Raw genomic sequence first — 14268 nt, 5'->3', positions numbered from 1 at the left:
CAGAGAAACATTCAGATGGTGGCAATTGTCCATCCTTAGAGCAAAACGAACTACAATCATAATCCGGACAGGTAACCGTACTTGAGCCATACCGTGAAGTTCCCTGGAAATAATAATGATGATACTGGGGCTTCCCTGGTGACGCAGTGGTTAAGAATCTGCCTGCCAATGCAGGGGACACGGGATCGAGCCCCGGTCCGGGAAGATCCCACATGCCGCGGAGCAACTAAGCCCATGCGCCACAACTACTGAGCCTGCGCTCTAGAGCTTGTGCTCCGCAACAAGAGAAGCCACTGCAATGAGAAGCCCACGCACCACAACAAAGAGTAGCCCCCGCTCGCCGCAACTAGAGAAAGCCCGCGCGCAGCAACGAAGACCCAACACAGCCATAAAGAAATTAAAAAAAAAAAAAATGGTGACACCCATCCTATGATTCCATTAGTCTGTCCAAAATGTAGAAAGATGCCGTCTTTTTAATTTTGTGACATTTGGGACAGTAGGGAAATTTGAAACCTATATATTTTTAAGTTAATATCATGTAATATTGGAAGTGCTTATCTCGAAAAGATAGCTTGGAGGAGGCGCCGTGGAACAATGCCCTGAGGTCTCAGCTGCCCAGCTGGGTCAAGGCTGGGCAGACGGTGACTTGCCTTTGTTTCGGGCTGACAGAGGGACAATGGGAAGTGTCTGGAGATGATTTGTGCTGCCAGCATCTTCAAAAATGAGAGACGATGGAGGGGAAAACACTACCCTGGGCAGGGCTGGTGGTGTAAGAAAATGATGATTCAGTTCATCGCTTTGACCCGCGCGGTGTTTTGTTTAAAATTGCGCTGGGCAATTCCTTCAGCCTCAGGAAGAGAAACAACTCTTGTCAATAAATTATAGCGGATGTGGGGAAATCACTCCTAGGGTTCAGTCTGGGACTGAACGAGTCCCGGGAGGTCAGTGCCCACAAAAGCAGCTGCCAAAATTCACATTTTTCCGTTTGCCCGCTGGTTCAGAGTGGATATAAATCCACATAATGCAGCCTTAGAGCTCCCTGCCTGCTGGTGATGCGCTGAGATAAAGGTGGGGGGAGGACATATGACCCCGAGCTGCTAGACCTGCCTGACAAACGCACTCTGCTTCAGAATAACCCGATCGCTCTTGGCATCTTTTCTAGGTTTCTGGAATCTTCTGGAAAATGTCAGTTCCTCATTAGAAATAATTAATCTGTACTTAATGCCCAAACTAGAGGGCAAAAATATTTAGATCTACAAAGATATATTTTTAATTATAAAAATTATACATATATATGTACGTTGCAAAATTTTCAAGAGTACTTAAGTGCGATCAAAATAAAGTGAAAGCCCTTTTCTCTCTATTTCTCTATTAAGCCCAGGGCTTAATGCTTCTGTTTTCTTATTTCCGCTTAGAGGTGTGGAAGCACAGGGCTGACACCAGTCTCCAAGAAGAGGAGAGAGATTGACTTTAGTCATGCTTGGGCGGGGGTGTGGGAGGAGGCGTTGGCTGATTCACACACCAAGTTTTGTCCATGACCTTTGGCAATACATCTTTCTTGTGCTGGAATAGAATTCTCCAGTTGACAAAGCACTTACAAATGCATTCAACTTGACCGATACCCTATAAAGTAGGAGGATAGGAAAAGTGTCGATAGTGTCGGATTAGTGTTGGTTTCCAGATAACAAAACTGAGGCTCAGAGAGCGTAGAGTCCTTGGCCAAGGTCACCTAGCATCAAGCAGAGCCAGAACTGGTACTCTGTGCTGTAACAGGCCTACCCCTCCAGGTCCCTGAGAAGGCCAGTTGGAGGCCAGCCTGTAGCTTATGGAGTGACTCGGGCTGCACAGATCAGGGCTGGGGCCAGGGTCTGGCTCAGAGAAATCCCTCAACAAACAGGTCGCCATTAGTACCAGAGCATCTTTAGGTATCATCTCTTCTACCTTTACCACCATGACTGCGTCTCAATCCAGATTTGTTTTTCTGGGCCTAGCATGGCTGATGAAGCTAATAACACTAAATCTTGTTTTTCCTTGCCAAGATGAGCTATATTTGGGGGAAGTGTGGCTCTTCTCCTCTTGTATCCCTTTTGTATATTTTGAGTCGGGAGTGATTCTGCATGAGAAACACAGTCAGGCCAATTTCAGCCATAACTGCATTGGAAGGAAGAGGATCGTGGAAATTTTAATGCAAACACCAACACAGTGAGAATAGGAATCCGTCCTTTTGCAGTAAGAAGCAGCAACTTGGCTCAACAAGCAACAAAACCTTTAGTGTGTGTTCATGAAAATTATGATCATCTCCAGCTCCACTGAGATTTAAACCAAGAGGAAAAAAAGAGTTTTAAAAGTTCAGATGCAGTTCACTCAAAAGTTTGTCTCCAGACTTCGAGAACATTTCAGTTTTTCACAAGGGCCCCAAAAGAAAGAGGTTGGCATCTTGCAAAAAAGAACACAGATTCTCTAGATCACAAGGATGCTAGTTGAACACAGATTCTCTAGATCACAAGGATGCTAGCTGAACACAGATTCTCTAGATCACAAGGATGCTAGTTGAACACAGATTCTCTAGATCACAAGGATGCTAGTTGTCTGTACTTTGTAGCTCAGGGCTATGAAGCAGCCGGATTAACAATGACATGCAGGACTCACCATAATCAGCCTCAAGGGCTGTGCCGAGAGCGGGACTGCACTGCAATGGCAGTGTTGCTCTTCCGTCAAGGTCGAATGCATGTGCTTGGTGGGTCCTAGCTGGGGGTGGGGGAGGTAGAAGTGAGATGTGTGCTGTGTGTGTTTGGGGGACAGAGAGACCAAGCTTGATCAGCTGTGATGCCTGAGCCAGTTAGGTGAACCGTCTACTAGAGGCTGCAAGGAGAGTTGCACAGTTAGAAAGCTGTTGCCATGGCGTGGGAGGAGGAGACCATGGTGTCTGTCCACCACCCAGTCTTCCATGGGAACGAGAAGGAAAATGCAGTTTCACAGAAGTGTCTCCGTGCTAGCTCCTCATAGTATGTATGGCAGACGCTGCTAATATCCAACTTTCTGGAAGAGACACACTATGTTCCTCTACTCACACAGAAAAACAGTCTGTGACCAGATTGTGGGTTTTCTGCACCAAGCAACTCTGACAGCAACTGCCTGAGTTAGTGTAAATCCCACAAGTAAAAGTCCCACAAGACTGCCTTCCACTTCAGACACCAACTGCAAATAGTGGGTCCCCAGGTGACTCACAAAATCTGCCCGACTTGGCTACAAGTGGGAGGGTCCCATGACTCCTCTAGGGTTCCATCATTTGCTAGAACAGTTCACAGAATTCAGGGGAACGTTCACGGATGTTTACTGGTTTCTCATATAATAAGGGATATGATAAAGAATACAGATGAACAGTCAGATGAAGATATACACAGGGTGAGGTCTGGAAGGGTCCTGAGTGCAGGAGCTTCTGTTCTTGTGGAGCTGGGGTGCACCACCCTCCCAAAACATAGATCTATTCACCTGCCCAGAGACTCTCCAAATCCCATACTTTGGGGATTTTTCTGGCGGCTTCATCATGTAAGCATAAGACTAAATATTAGCGGGAACTGGGGAAGAGACCAATATATATATATATTTCTTATTATTTCACATCAACCTAATTCCCATTCCTTCACCCTTTATTACTCAGAGAATTACAATTTTGTTCCAGGAGCAGCCCAAATAAATTACATTCACAGTATCCCTTGCTTTTAGAGATGATCATATGACAAATCACAGTTCTGACCAATGAGAAGTAGTTAGAAGTCTACTGGGGATTTCTGGGAAAGTTCTGGTCTCCTGATTTCATGCCTCTCCATGGTAGTTTACAAGAGTGGCCACAGATTCCCAGTGTTATACTTTCGGAATTGACTTTGCAACTCCTTCCATCAAGAGGCAGAGACTATTCCTCCACTCCTTGACTCTGGATAGTGATTTGCTTTGGCCAGTGCACAATAACAAATAAGATAAACCAAAACAGAATGGAAGTTGCCCTCTCTGGCTGCTCTGGAAAACCTGAGACTGCCATGGGAAGACACCAGGGCTGGCCTGCTGAATAATAAGAAACGTGTGGCCCAGGTACATCCATTGCTCTGGGCAACAGCATGCCAACTACCAGAGTCATAAATGAGCCATGCTAGATCATCCAGCCTTCAGCGAACCTGCCTTGCAGCTGCATGGCTGAGCCCAACAGAGGTCAGAAGAGCTAGCCCAGACCTGAAGAAATACTCAGCTGACTGACAGAGTGGCAGTTGTTTCAAGCCACTAGATTTTGGGCTTTATTACCCAGCAAAAGCAAATGGATGTATACCTCTTCCCCAGATCACTTTCTTCTTCCTACCTGGAATGTGGACGTGAGGCTAAATATGGAGCAACTACCTTTGCACCCAGGGGGATGAATGCATTTCAGAAAGATAGAAGGGGACTGGTAAACCGATGATGTTGTAGAACTAATGGGTGTACCGTCCTAGGACTACCTGCCTCCAGACTTCATGTTTTGTGAGAAAAATGCAGTCCTATGTGATTAAACCATTTGTATCAGCTAGTTCTTAGTTGCAGACATTGGAATCTATTTCAGGTAATTTGGGTAGAAAGTGGTTCACTAAAAATACACTAGTTAGCTTATAGAACCTTTAGAAATTTAGAAAACCAGTCTATATTCTACTTAACCAGGAAAAGAGCAGCCAGATACAACAGAGCCAGGAGAAAAGCCTAACGACCATGCAGGACTGTCTAGTGGAAAAGCAAGTTCACAGCCTCACACTCCCTGTACCTATGTTATTAGGGAATGGACACCAAAACATCCTCCATGGCCACCCTGGAAGAATGGATGTAATGTCTGTACGCTGTCTGTCTGTACTCTCCACATGTAGCTACTCCACTCTGCTCACTTGTGCCTCAAAACCTCATGTAAGAGCATCTAGTTGGTAGAACCATGTGGTTTTTTTGTTTTTTGTTTGCGGTACGCAGGCCTCTCACTGTTGTGGCCTCTCCTGCTGCGGAGCACAGGCTCCAGACACGCAGGCTCAGTGGCCATGGCCCACGGGCCCAGCCGCTCCGCGGCATGTGGGATCTTCCTGGACCGGGGCACGAACCCGTGTCCCCTGCATCGGCAGGCAGACTCCCAACCACTGCGCCAACAGGAAAGCCCAGAACCATGTGTTTTATTTACTTCCTCTTCACCCAGTTGGTGAGGGAGGGGTTCCTGCTCCAGGGTTATGAGGGTGGCTGAACTCATGACACCAACACTGGACAGGTGAGGTGGACAGCAGTTTCTTAGTCCCAAGTACTCACAGTCCGGGGAAGGAGGACACTACACACCATGCAGGACCACACAGGTGTTGCACGCAGGAACAGAGTGAACAAGCAGGAGCTGTGTGAGGCAGGCTTTGTAGTAACAAGAGGGTGAGGTGACCCCTGCTTCCCAGGGGAGGATGTGATTGGCTTGTTGAGTAATTCATAGACTGCAGGAAGCTGAAACCCAGTACTCAAGAATAAGCAGGCACAGTGGTCCCCATGATAGGAAAGGCTGTTTGGCTAAGGGACCTTATCCACTGAGGCAGAATGGGCAGAGACTCGAGATTAGGCTAATTTTATCAAGGCTGCACGTAATAGTAAATCTAAATTCAGGCTTATGCCATACCATGTCTCAAGCAAGCACCCTAGCTGGAGGAAATTTGGGAAATGTAATTTTAGTTTCCTATTCTCAGGAAGGCAAGCTAAAGGGGGTTGAAATAAGTGATGGGGGAACAATAGTCCACCTCTTTGTTATCCAACATCTATATACACCCTTCTTTCCATAACTAAACTTTTAGATAACAGCCTCAGCCACAACAGCATGCACCTACCTGATGTCATGTAATTGTCCTTACACAAATGAAAATGCACTTACCTTCTCCCTAAAAGGAAAGATTCAAAGTCTCATTGGTCAGTGCCTCCACCTCTGCATGATATGCATTCCTTCTCTAACATAGACACAATCCTGTCTAGCTACCCAGTAGCCTGGGGAATAAATAAATAGTAGGGGGTGGGAGGGACTTCTCTGGTGGTCCAGTGGCAAAGAATCTGCCTTCCAATGCAGGGGATGCGGGTTCGATCCCTGGTGGGGGAACTAAGATCCCACATGCCGCAGGGCAACTAAGCCCACATGCCGCAACTACAGAGCTCATATGCCGCAACTACAGAGCTCATATACCACAACTACAGAGCCCACGCGCCACAACTAGAGAGAGAAAACCCGCATGCCACAACTAGAGAAAAGCCCACACACTCCAACTAGAGAGAAGCCCAAGTGCCACAACAAAGAGACCACACACCGTAACGAAAGATCCTGCATGCATCAACGAAGATCCCGTGTGCCGCAACTAAGACCCGATGCAGCCAAAAAAAACCAAAACCAAAAACAATAATAAAAAGGCAAATAGATAAATACTGGGGAAAAGGGAGGGGAAAATTGTAAATACACACTCCTACACACTCACACACTCTTACTCACTCACATATACATCAGAGAAAGGAAGAAAATATAGGTAGCCACTATAGTATCTTCTGCAACTAGCAGCAAGCAGTGACAAGAGGATATAGCAGTGCCCAGTAGAAGTGCCAGTGGTGCCATGCAGATGCGATGATGCCAAATGGACATGGTGCTATGTAGAGAGGCCAGGAGCAGAGAAAGGAGAAAAGGGGAGCTGAACAGATTGTACAGAAGCACATATGGGACCAGCCAGGGCTTCTGGAAATACCAGAGGGAGAATTTTTGCAGGGGTCTGGGTTCCTGCATTATAAGTGAGACAAAACTTATAGAGGAAGAAAAGCAAAATGCATGTTAAAGAATGAAAAAGACATAGTCATGCCACAAGAAATTAATGTCCAGTGGGAAGACAATTATTCAATGCACAAAATACTTACAGAGAAAACACACGTAGTATAAGATTAAGGATGTCCTGGTTCTATAAGTACTGAGCTAAGGCAGGAAGGTAGGAAGGGGCTGATCTGGAAAAGACAACAGGTCACCATGCTGTCCAATGGCTTGTACAGTGCTACTTCTGGGTCCTCAGAGGGGACAAGAGCTACCAAGGCCCAGAGAAGTTAAGTGACTTGCTTTAGGTCACACAGGTAGTGAGTAACAGGGCAAGAATCCTTCATTATAGCACACCATGGCAAACCATCATGGACTGACTTGTAAGAAATAAGTCTATGCTGGTTTCCCCTTGCAGTTTTTACTCTCCTCTCAAAGAAAAGAGCTACTGGGTATCTTTGATTAAGTCATTGGATTTCCTCGTGCCCCCAAGTAGGCAAACTTCCCCAACCAGTCATCTGTTTCTCAGCTGAACTTTTCTGGCTAATAATAAGAAAAAAAGTAATTGCTGTTATAATAGTATCTTATGTGCTGTGTGATGGAAAGAATGCATAACCGGAAGTCAGGAAACCTGAATTCTTCTCCTGGCTTCACCGACACCGACAGGGGGATTTCAAGCAAGTCACTTCATCCCTGTGGGCTTCTGTTGTTTCATCTGCAAAGTGAAGGGTTTGGCTTAGATCAGTGGCTTCCCAGTAGTTCTTGACCCTTAAGATTACATGGTAGCCCCCAAGGAACAGATAAGAGGGAGCCCAAATGAGCAAGACTTCAAAGCCCCCTATTCCACTTCAGCTTTTTTTCTTTTTTTTGCGGTACGCGGGCCTCTCACTGTTGTGGCCTCTCCCGTTGCGGAGCACAGGCTCCGGATGCGCAGGCTCAGTGGCCATGGCTCACGGGCCCAGCCGCTCCGCGGCATGTGGGATCTTCCCGGACCGGGGCACGAAACCGTGTCCCCTGCATCAGCAGGCGGACTCTCAACCACTGCTCCACCAGGGAAGCCCCCACTTCAGTTTTATATAGTGAGGTTCTTAGGCCAAAAAAAAAAAAAAATCATCTACAGAATTGCCCAGGCACTAATAATCTGTGATTCCAAGGCATTTGGTTGATGGTTCTAAAGAGAGCTCCACATCCACATGCCTCAAGTGAGTAAAATTTTGGATGGACTAAAAATAATGAATGCTAGATTGACTTCGGTAATTTTTCAGAATGGCACAGAGAGAGTGGACTGAGAAAAATGTTTTGTGAGTAGGGAATTATTTTGCTTTCCTGACAAGATTTATTACATAAGCATGTTTTGTCCTTAGGAGCACCAGCCCCCGTGTGAACACTATTTCACTGTAGGTTCATAAACTGGAAGATTCGTATAGGCTGGGACCACAGCATCCAGCATAATTCTCAGAACCTTCTAAAAAAGTCAGTGGGAAAGATGAGTTTCTTGTTTCCTCCCCTAGAATCTTAGCCATATTAGGAATTTATTTAGTTATAAATACCCTATTACTATGACAATGAAGACAATTACACTACAGATAACATTTAAAGAGAATGTCTAGGTGAGTGAATACACACAACTTTAGTCCAGAACAGCTGTTCAATGGTCTGTTAATAGAAGAGCCATAAGAAAACAGAGATTCTCAAACTATGTTGATTGATACTAAAGAAAAATTGTTCCAGATGCTCAGACTTTTAGCTAATGAAATAAAAACAATGATACATGGAACACAAAGTAAAATTTAGGAAATACAGGAATCAAGATAATTGGAATTCTTGTTTGTTTATAGACAAGGGTGCCATTAGGACTGTCTTTAAGTGAATGAAGATGTTTTGTGAATTAAATCCTTCCTGATCATTTCCTATATTCTTAAAAGAACAAGGAGGAAATGGACTTATATTTAGGAGAAAAGATTTTGATTTGTTAACGGAAGTGAATTGAGATGATTTTTTTTTTGGTAATAAAACACTAGGGTGGCCAAAACAAGGTCACCCTCAGATCTCTTGCCATCTGGCCATCTGTCTTGGACATTTGCCCATTTAAAGGCAAATGGTCGGAGAAAAGAATCGTTATGATTTTGGTAACTGTATATGGAGTACGTATAGAAAGTGAGCTGGTAGAATTATTAGCAGTATATCACATCTGTAAAATGTTTGATGCTTTTAAACATCCCTTTCCTATACCTGATGTAATTTGGGCTGTGGGAAAGGTTCAGAGGTAGCATTCCCTGGTGCAGGGGAAGGAACTGAAACAGGCCCGGAAGAGGTGAAGAGCCTTACCGCCACACGGAAGTGAGAGACAAAGTCAGCACCAGTCCTGTTCTCTGGGCCACCCACATGGCCCCAGGTATTGCCACAGGAGAGAGACCAGCTAGCAGGTGTAGCTCTGGGGAGAATGATGGACTTGAAAAGGCATTGGGAGAGATGGAGGAAAGGCATCACCTGGTGAAGAATGGCTGGGTGCTAAGATGTGTCTAAGATGGGGATTGTTACCTCAGAGAACTAACAGGCTTTGGGACCTGCCTTCACTTATGAGGTGCACAGACTCTGGAAGGCTTCCTCTCAATAACTCATATCACCTGGGTGGACAAAAAGGCACACCAGCAACTTACTTATTTATAACAAGAGTAATCACTTTCCCCAGGTATTGGAGGGCTTCTGTCCATACAGGGCTGATGATTGTGTGAGGAGTGTAGAAGCTGGGGACAAATTACTGGAGCCACCAGGCTGGGAAGGGGGACCTGGGCCTCACCATGTTGCAAATCAGAATAAAACCCCTGTGAAGGTTTTTAACCATCTGCCTTTGCTGGGGCTCTCAAATCTTTTTTCTTCACTGAGGCTCAAAACCAGTTCTCAGCAGTCCTGTGTACATGCTCATACTCTATTCCTAGAATCAAGGTGTCTGGTCACTGAAGTACTTATAAGAAGGTTATTTGGTGACCATAGAATCAGATAGAGCTTGGAGAAATAGATCACAGAAAACCTTATAAAATATATCTACATCCCAGCCCTATATCTTTGGTGATTACCTCTACTAGCATCCCTCAGGTACCATATCCCTCTCCCCTGATAGGGCTGAAGGTACCAGATAATTCTGCCCTTTGAATTGTATATTGTAACGTTGACCATACTACACCCACTCCCCCATTCAATGGCCCATTCTTTCTTTAAGCACATTAATATTGTTTTGATTCCTCTTCAGTCCAGGATAGTTAATGATCTTATTGATGCCACTCTCAGAAAAGGACCATAAGGGACACCAATGTGTCTGAAGGCTTGGGGGTCCCAAGTACAACAGAAGGGGCCCCAATTGACCAGATCAAGTCTTGGAGACCAACAACAGCAATAAGTGACTCCATATGCCTCAACATCTGATCTTCTCCTTGATACATTAATTTTCCTTTGAACAAAGCAAAGAGCCATGTTGCCAGAGAGCTGCCCTCCAACACCACTTCCCATCTTCCTCACTGCCAGCAAATTTCTAGCCGTGGCTTAAGGGCCCACGGGGGCTGCAGCTGTAGGACACAGCTATATTTTCTCTTCTTTCCTTTCCCACCCATGGCTCACTTGGTCTGACCTTGCTTTGACCTTGACATGACTACTTTGAGCCTCACCGTCCCATCCGCATAAGGGGGCCTTAGACATAACCATCTCAAAAATCTTTGCCAACTCTAGATTCTCAGAAAGATTCCGTCAGGAAAAAGAATCCAAAGTTAAGTATTGCATAAATCAGTATTGGCTTTTGTTTCTGTTCTTTCTCTTTATTCTGTAGCTGCCAAGTCATTTTCTAGATATTTGAAACTGAGTGAAAATGTTTCCCAGTGGGTTTAATCTCAGTTGCTCTCTGTGTATTTTTTTATTACGCACTTACCCAGGAGTCAGTCTCTGCAACTGTCCCCCAGGCACAAGTGTCCTTTTAATTCTCAGAAGCTTAGCAACCCATGTAAAGTACTCTAATTAAAGATGTGCATTTTGAGAAAAGTTTGAAGTCATACCCACTTACGGTGGAAGAAAGGATCTCTGTTAAATTCACCGCGGACATGAGAATGAATCTCATTGTTAGAAAGAGATTTCCTACTCTTCCGGTCCTGACTCTGGACTTCAGAACCCTCTCCAGGCATTGGAATTTCAGAGTATTAGCCTCATGGGCCCTAAGTATGACCTCCATCGACCATCTGTTGGATTCTCCACACAGGGACTCAAGTCAGTTTACATGCCCTGGGGACCTACTCTGTGTCTGGCCCAATTCACTGAGGACCCAAAAGCAAGGGTTCAGGGCTCAGGCTCTGGGTGAGTCAGATGTGATTAGGTCCAGGTTCTAGACTGTACTAACTTCAAAACCTCTGTGAACTTCAGCACCTTCATCTACAAAACAGATGGCACCTGCCACGTGGGATTTTTGTGAGGAGTCCATGTGGTAACACATGCAAAGCACTAGCACAAGTTCTGGGCCCTAGGAAGCCCTTAAACATGGTAGCCACCGTAATGGCTAGAAAGAGGAAAAATGAAAGATTCCTTATTCGACAGGAGTTAACCAAGAGTCTTTTACGTTCCAGGCACTGTGCTAGGACACTGGCTATGCACTGGTAAACAAAGGCATGACAGCTGTTCTCATGGACCTTGCAACCTGGTGGGAGATACGGTCTATACAAAACAAACCAATGTGGACATATATAATAAGTTGCGGTGGGTGCTGTGAAGGAATGAACTGGGACCTCAGAAGGCTTGGGAAGATAATATGGGCAGAACCACGTGGGCTTGGAAGAGAAGAAAGGGAATCCATAGCGTAGGGACTAAGTACTCTCGTGGGTCCGGGTGCTGGGGCAGTCTTCACAGGAGCAAGGAGCCCCAGAGATGGAAACACAGTTCATCAGAAGAAACTTGCTATTTGTTCCATTATTGGCTCACCACATTTTAAAGTGAGGGCATTTATCAAAATCATCCAGCCCAAATCTTTTATTTTACAGATGGGCAAACTGAGGCATGGAGAAGTAAGGTGCCTCTAGTCATATAGTGAGTTAGTGAAACAGCAAGCTTTGGGATCCTGGGGTTTTGAGGGTTTTCTTTCTATAACTACTTCATACTTTTTCTTAAATATATCAGAACATACAGGTTTTTTTTTTAAAGGGCATATACCCTGAGAAAACCATCATTCAAAAAGAGTCATGTACCACAATGTTCATTGCAGCTCTATTTACAATAGCCAGGACATGGAAGCAACTTAAGTGTCCATCAACAGATGAATGGATAAAGAAGATGTGGCACATATATACAATGGAATATTACTCAGCCATACAAAGAAACGAAATTGAGTTATTTGTAGTGAGGTGGATGGACCTGGAGTCTGTCATACAGAGTGAAGTCAGTCAGAAGGAGAGAAACAAATACCGTATGCTAACACATATATATGGAATCTAAGAAAAAAAAAAAAGGTCATGAAGTACCTAGGGGTAAGACGGGAATAAAGACACAGACCTACTAGAGCATGGACTTGAGGATATGGGGAGGGGGAAGGGTAAGCTGTGACAAAGCGAAAGAGAGGCATGGACGTATATACACTACCAAACGTAAAATAGATAGTTAGTGGGAAGCAGCCGCATAGCACAGGGAGATCAGCTCGGTGCTTTGTGACCACCTAGAGGGGTGGGATAGGGAGGGTGGGAGGGAGGGAGACGCAAGAGGGAAGAGATATGGGAACATATGTACATGTGTAACTGATTCACTTTGTTATAAAGCAGAAACTAACACACCATTGTAAAGCAATTATACTCCAATAAGGATGTTAAAAAAAAAGGATATTTAAAAGTAGCATCAAGGTGCCTTCTTCTTATACCACTAAAAAATATCCCTTCTTGAGATTTCTGAGGAAGCAAGGCATCAAGTTGAGATCCTATGAGAATCCTGCACATTTTAAGCCCATCAAACTTGAGTAAGCTCCTATGTCCCCAGTTAATCCTCTCTTCTCTTTTGAGTTCTCATCCCTTTGGTACTTGGGTTATGTTGGAATTACATTCTCATTAAATTCCAAGAGTAACTGCTCAGAGGCCCAGAGCTTGGGGATGGCTGTGCAGACCGAAGGAGCCCCTTGTCAGACCCCATCCTACACTCCACCCCACGGTGGCCACTGTGCTCACTCTGATGGCTGTTCTCCAACCCCAAGTCTGAAGAGGTGCTCACCACGAAGGACGGGCACCAGCTGCTTTCATACACCCAGATATGAGACAGAAGTGCGTAAGATTCTGGCCAGCCTGGGCTTGGATGGCTCGAGGTTTGAATTTCCGGCTCTGCCGCTTATTAGTCTTGTAGAAACCCACTTTCTGTAAGTATAAAACAAGAATTTGGGGCTTCCCTGGTGGCGCAGTGGTCGAGAGTCCGCCTGCCAATGCAGGGGACACGGGTTCATGCCCCGGTCCGGGAGGATCCCACGTGCCGTGGAGCGGCTGGGCCCGTGAGCCATGGCCGCTGAGCCTGTGCGTCCGGAGCCTGTGCTCCGCAACGGGAGAGGCCACAACAGTGATGCCCGCGTACCGCAAAAAAAAAAAAAAAAAAAAATTTGGACCTCACTTCCAGGGATGTCATGAGGCGATTAAATAAATACCTAGGATGATACATGGCACATGGGACTCAATAAATAGGCATTCCCTTTTTTTATTTAATGATATTTAAGTGCATGGCACGTACAATGTAATAGGCAACGTTGTAAGAATTTTACAAGTATCAACTCTGTCCCCTTCTACCTTCCTGATGAGGAAAAGCAGAATTGGCAGTGCGCGGGGTTCATAGCAATGTGCTGTATCACAAGGCCTTTGGGAATAAGAACAGCTTATCTTAGTTGAAGATCATCCACCCAGTCTCCCAAGCAGGAATCCAGGAGTTTTCCTAGATTCCCAGATCATGGTCATCGGCCTTTATTGTGATGATTAATAATGTTGATAATTTCACCATGTACATCAGTTGGCACCTGATTTTCTGGCATCATCTCTTGCTGTATTTTCTTGACCCATTTTCTTTACAGCAGGCATACACTTGGCTCATGTCAGGCACACTAAGTTACCTGTAGTTCCCAAAGACCCCACTGTTTCACACCCAAAGGTCACACTTCTCTTCTTGGCCAACTTCCCGTGGTTGCCTGGCAACAGTCTTTTCAATCTCATCTCAGTCCTTACTTACTTCCTCTTGGCCTTCCCTGACCTTCTGAGCAGTACGGACAACTCCCTCCTGTGGGTGCCTCTCTAAGCCTGCCCACGGCCAGATCGTAGAGTTTGGTAAGGGCAGGGACTACGTCTTATTCAACTTAGTACCGCCAGCACTTAGTCTGACGGCACACAGTAAGGAAGGAAGGGTGCGAGGGAAGGAAGAAAGAAAGGGGAGGAGGAAGGAAAGAAGAGGGAAGGAAGGAGGAAGCCAGCATC

This window comes from Mesoplodon bidens (assembly GCF_964165515.1).
Source record: "Mesoplodon bidens genome assembly, chromosome: 20".
In the NCBI taxonomy this organism is placed as follows: Eukaryota; Metazoa; Chordata; class Mammalia; order Artiodactyla; family Ziphiidae; genus Mesoplodon; species Mesoplodon bidens.
This window is presented reverse-complemented; position numbering follows the sequence as displayed.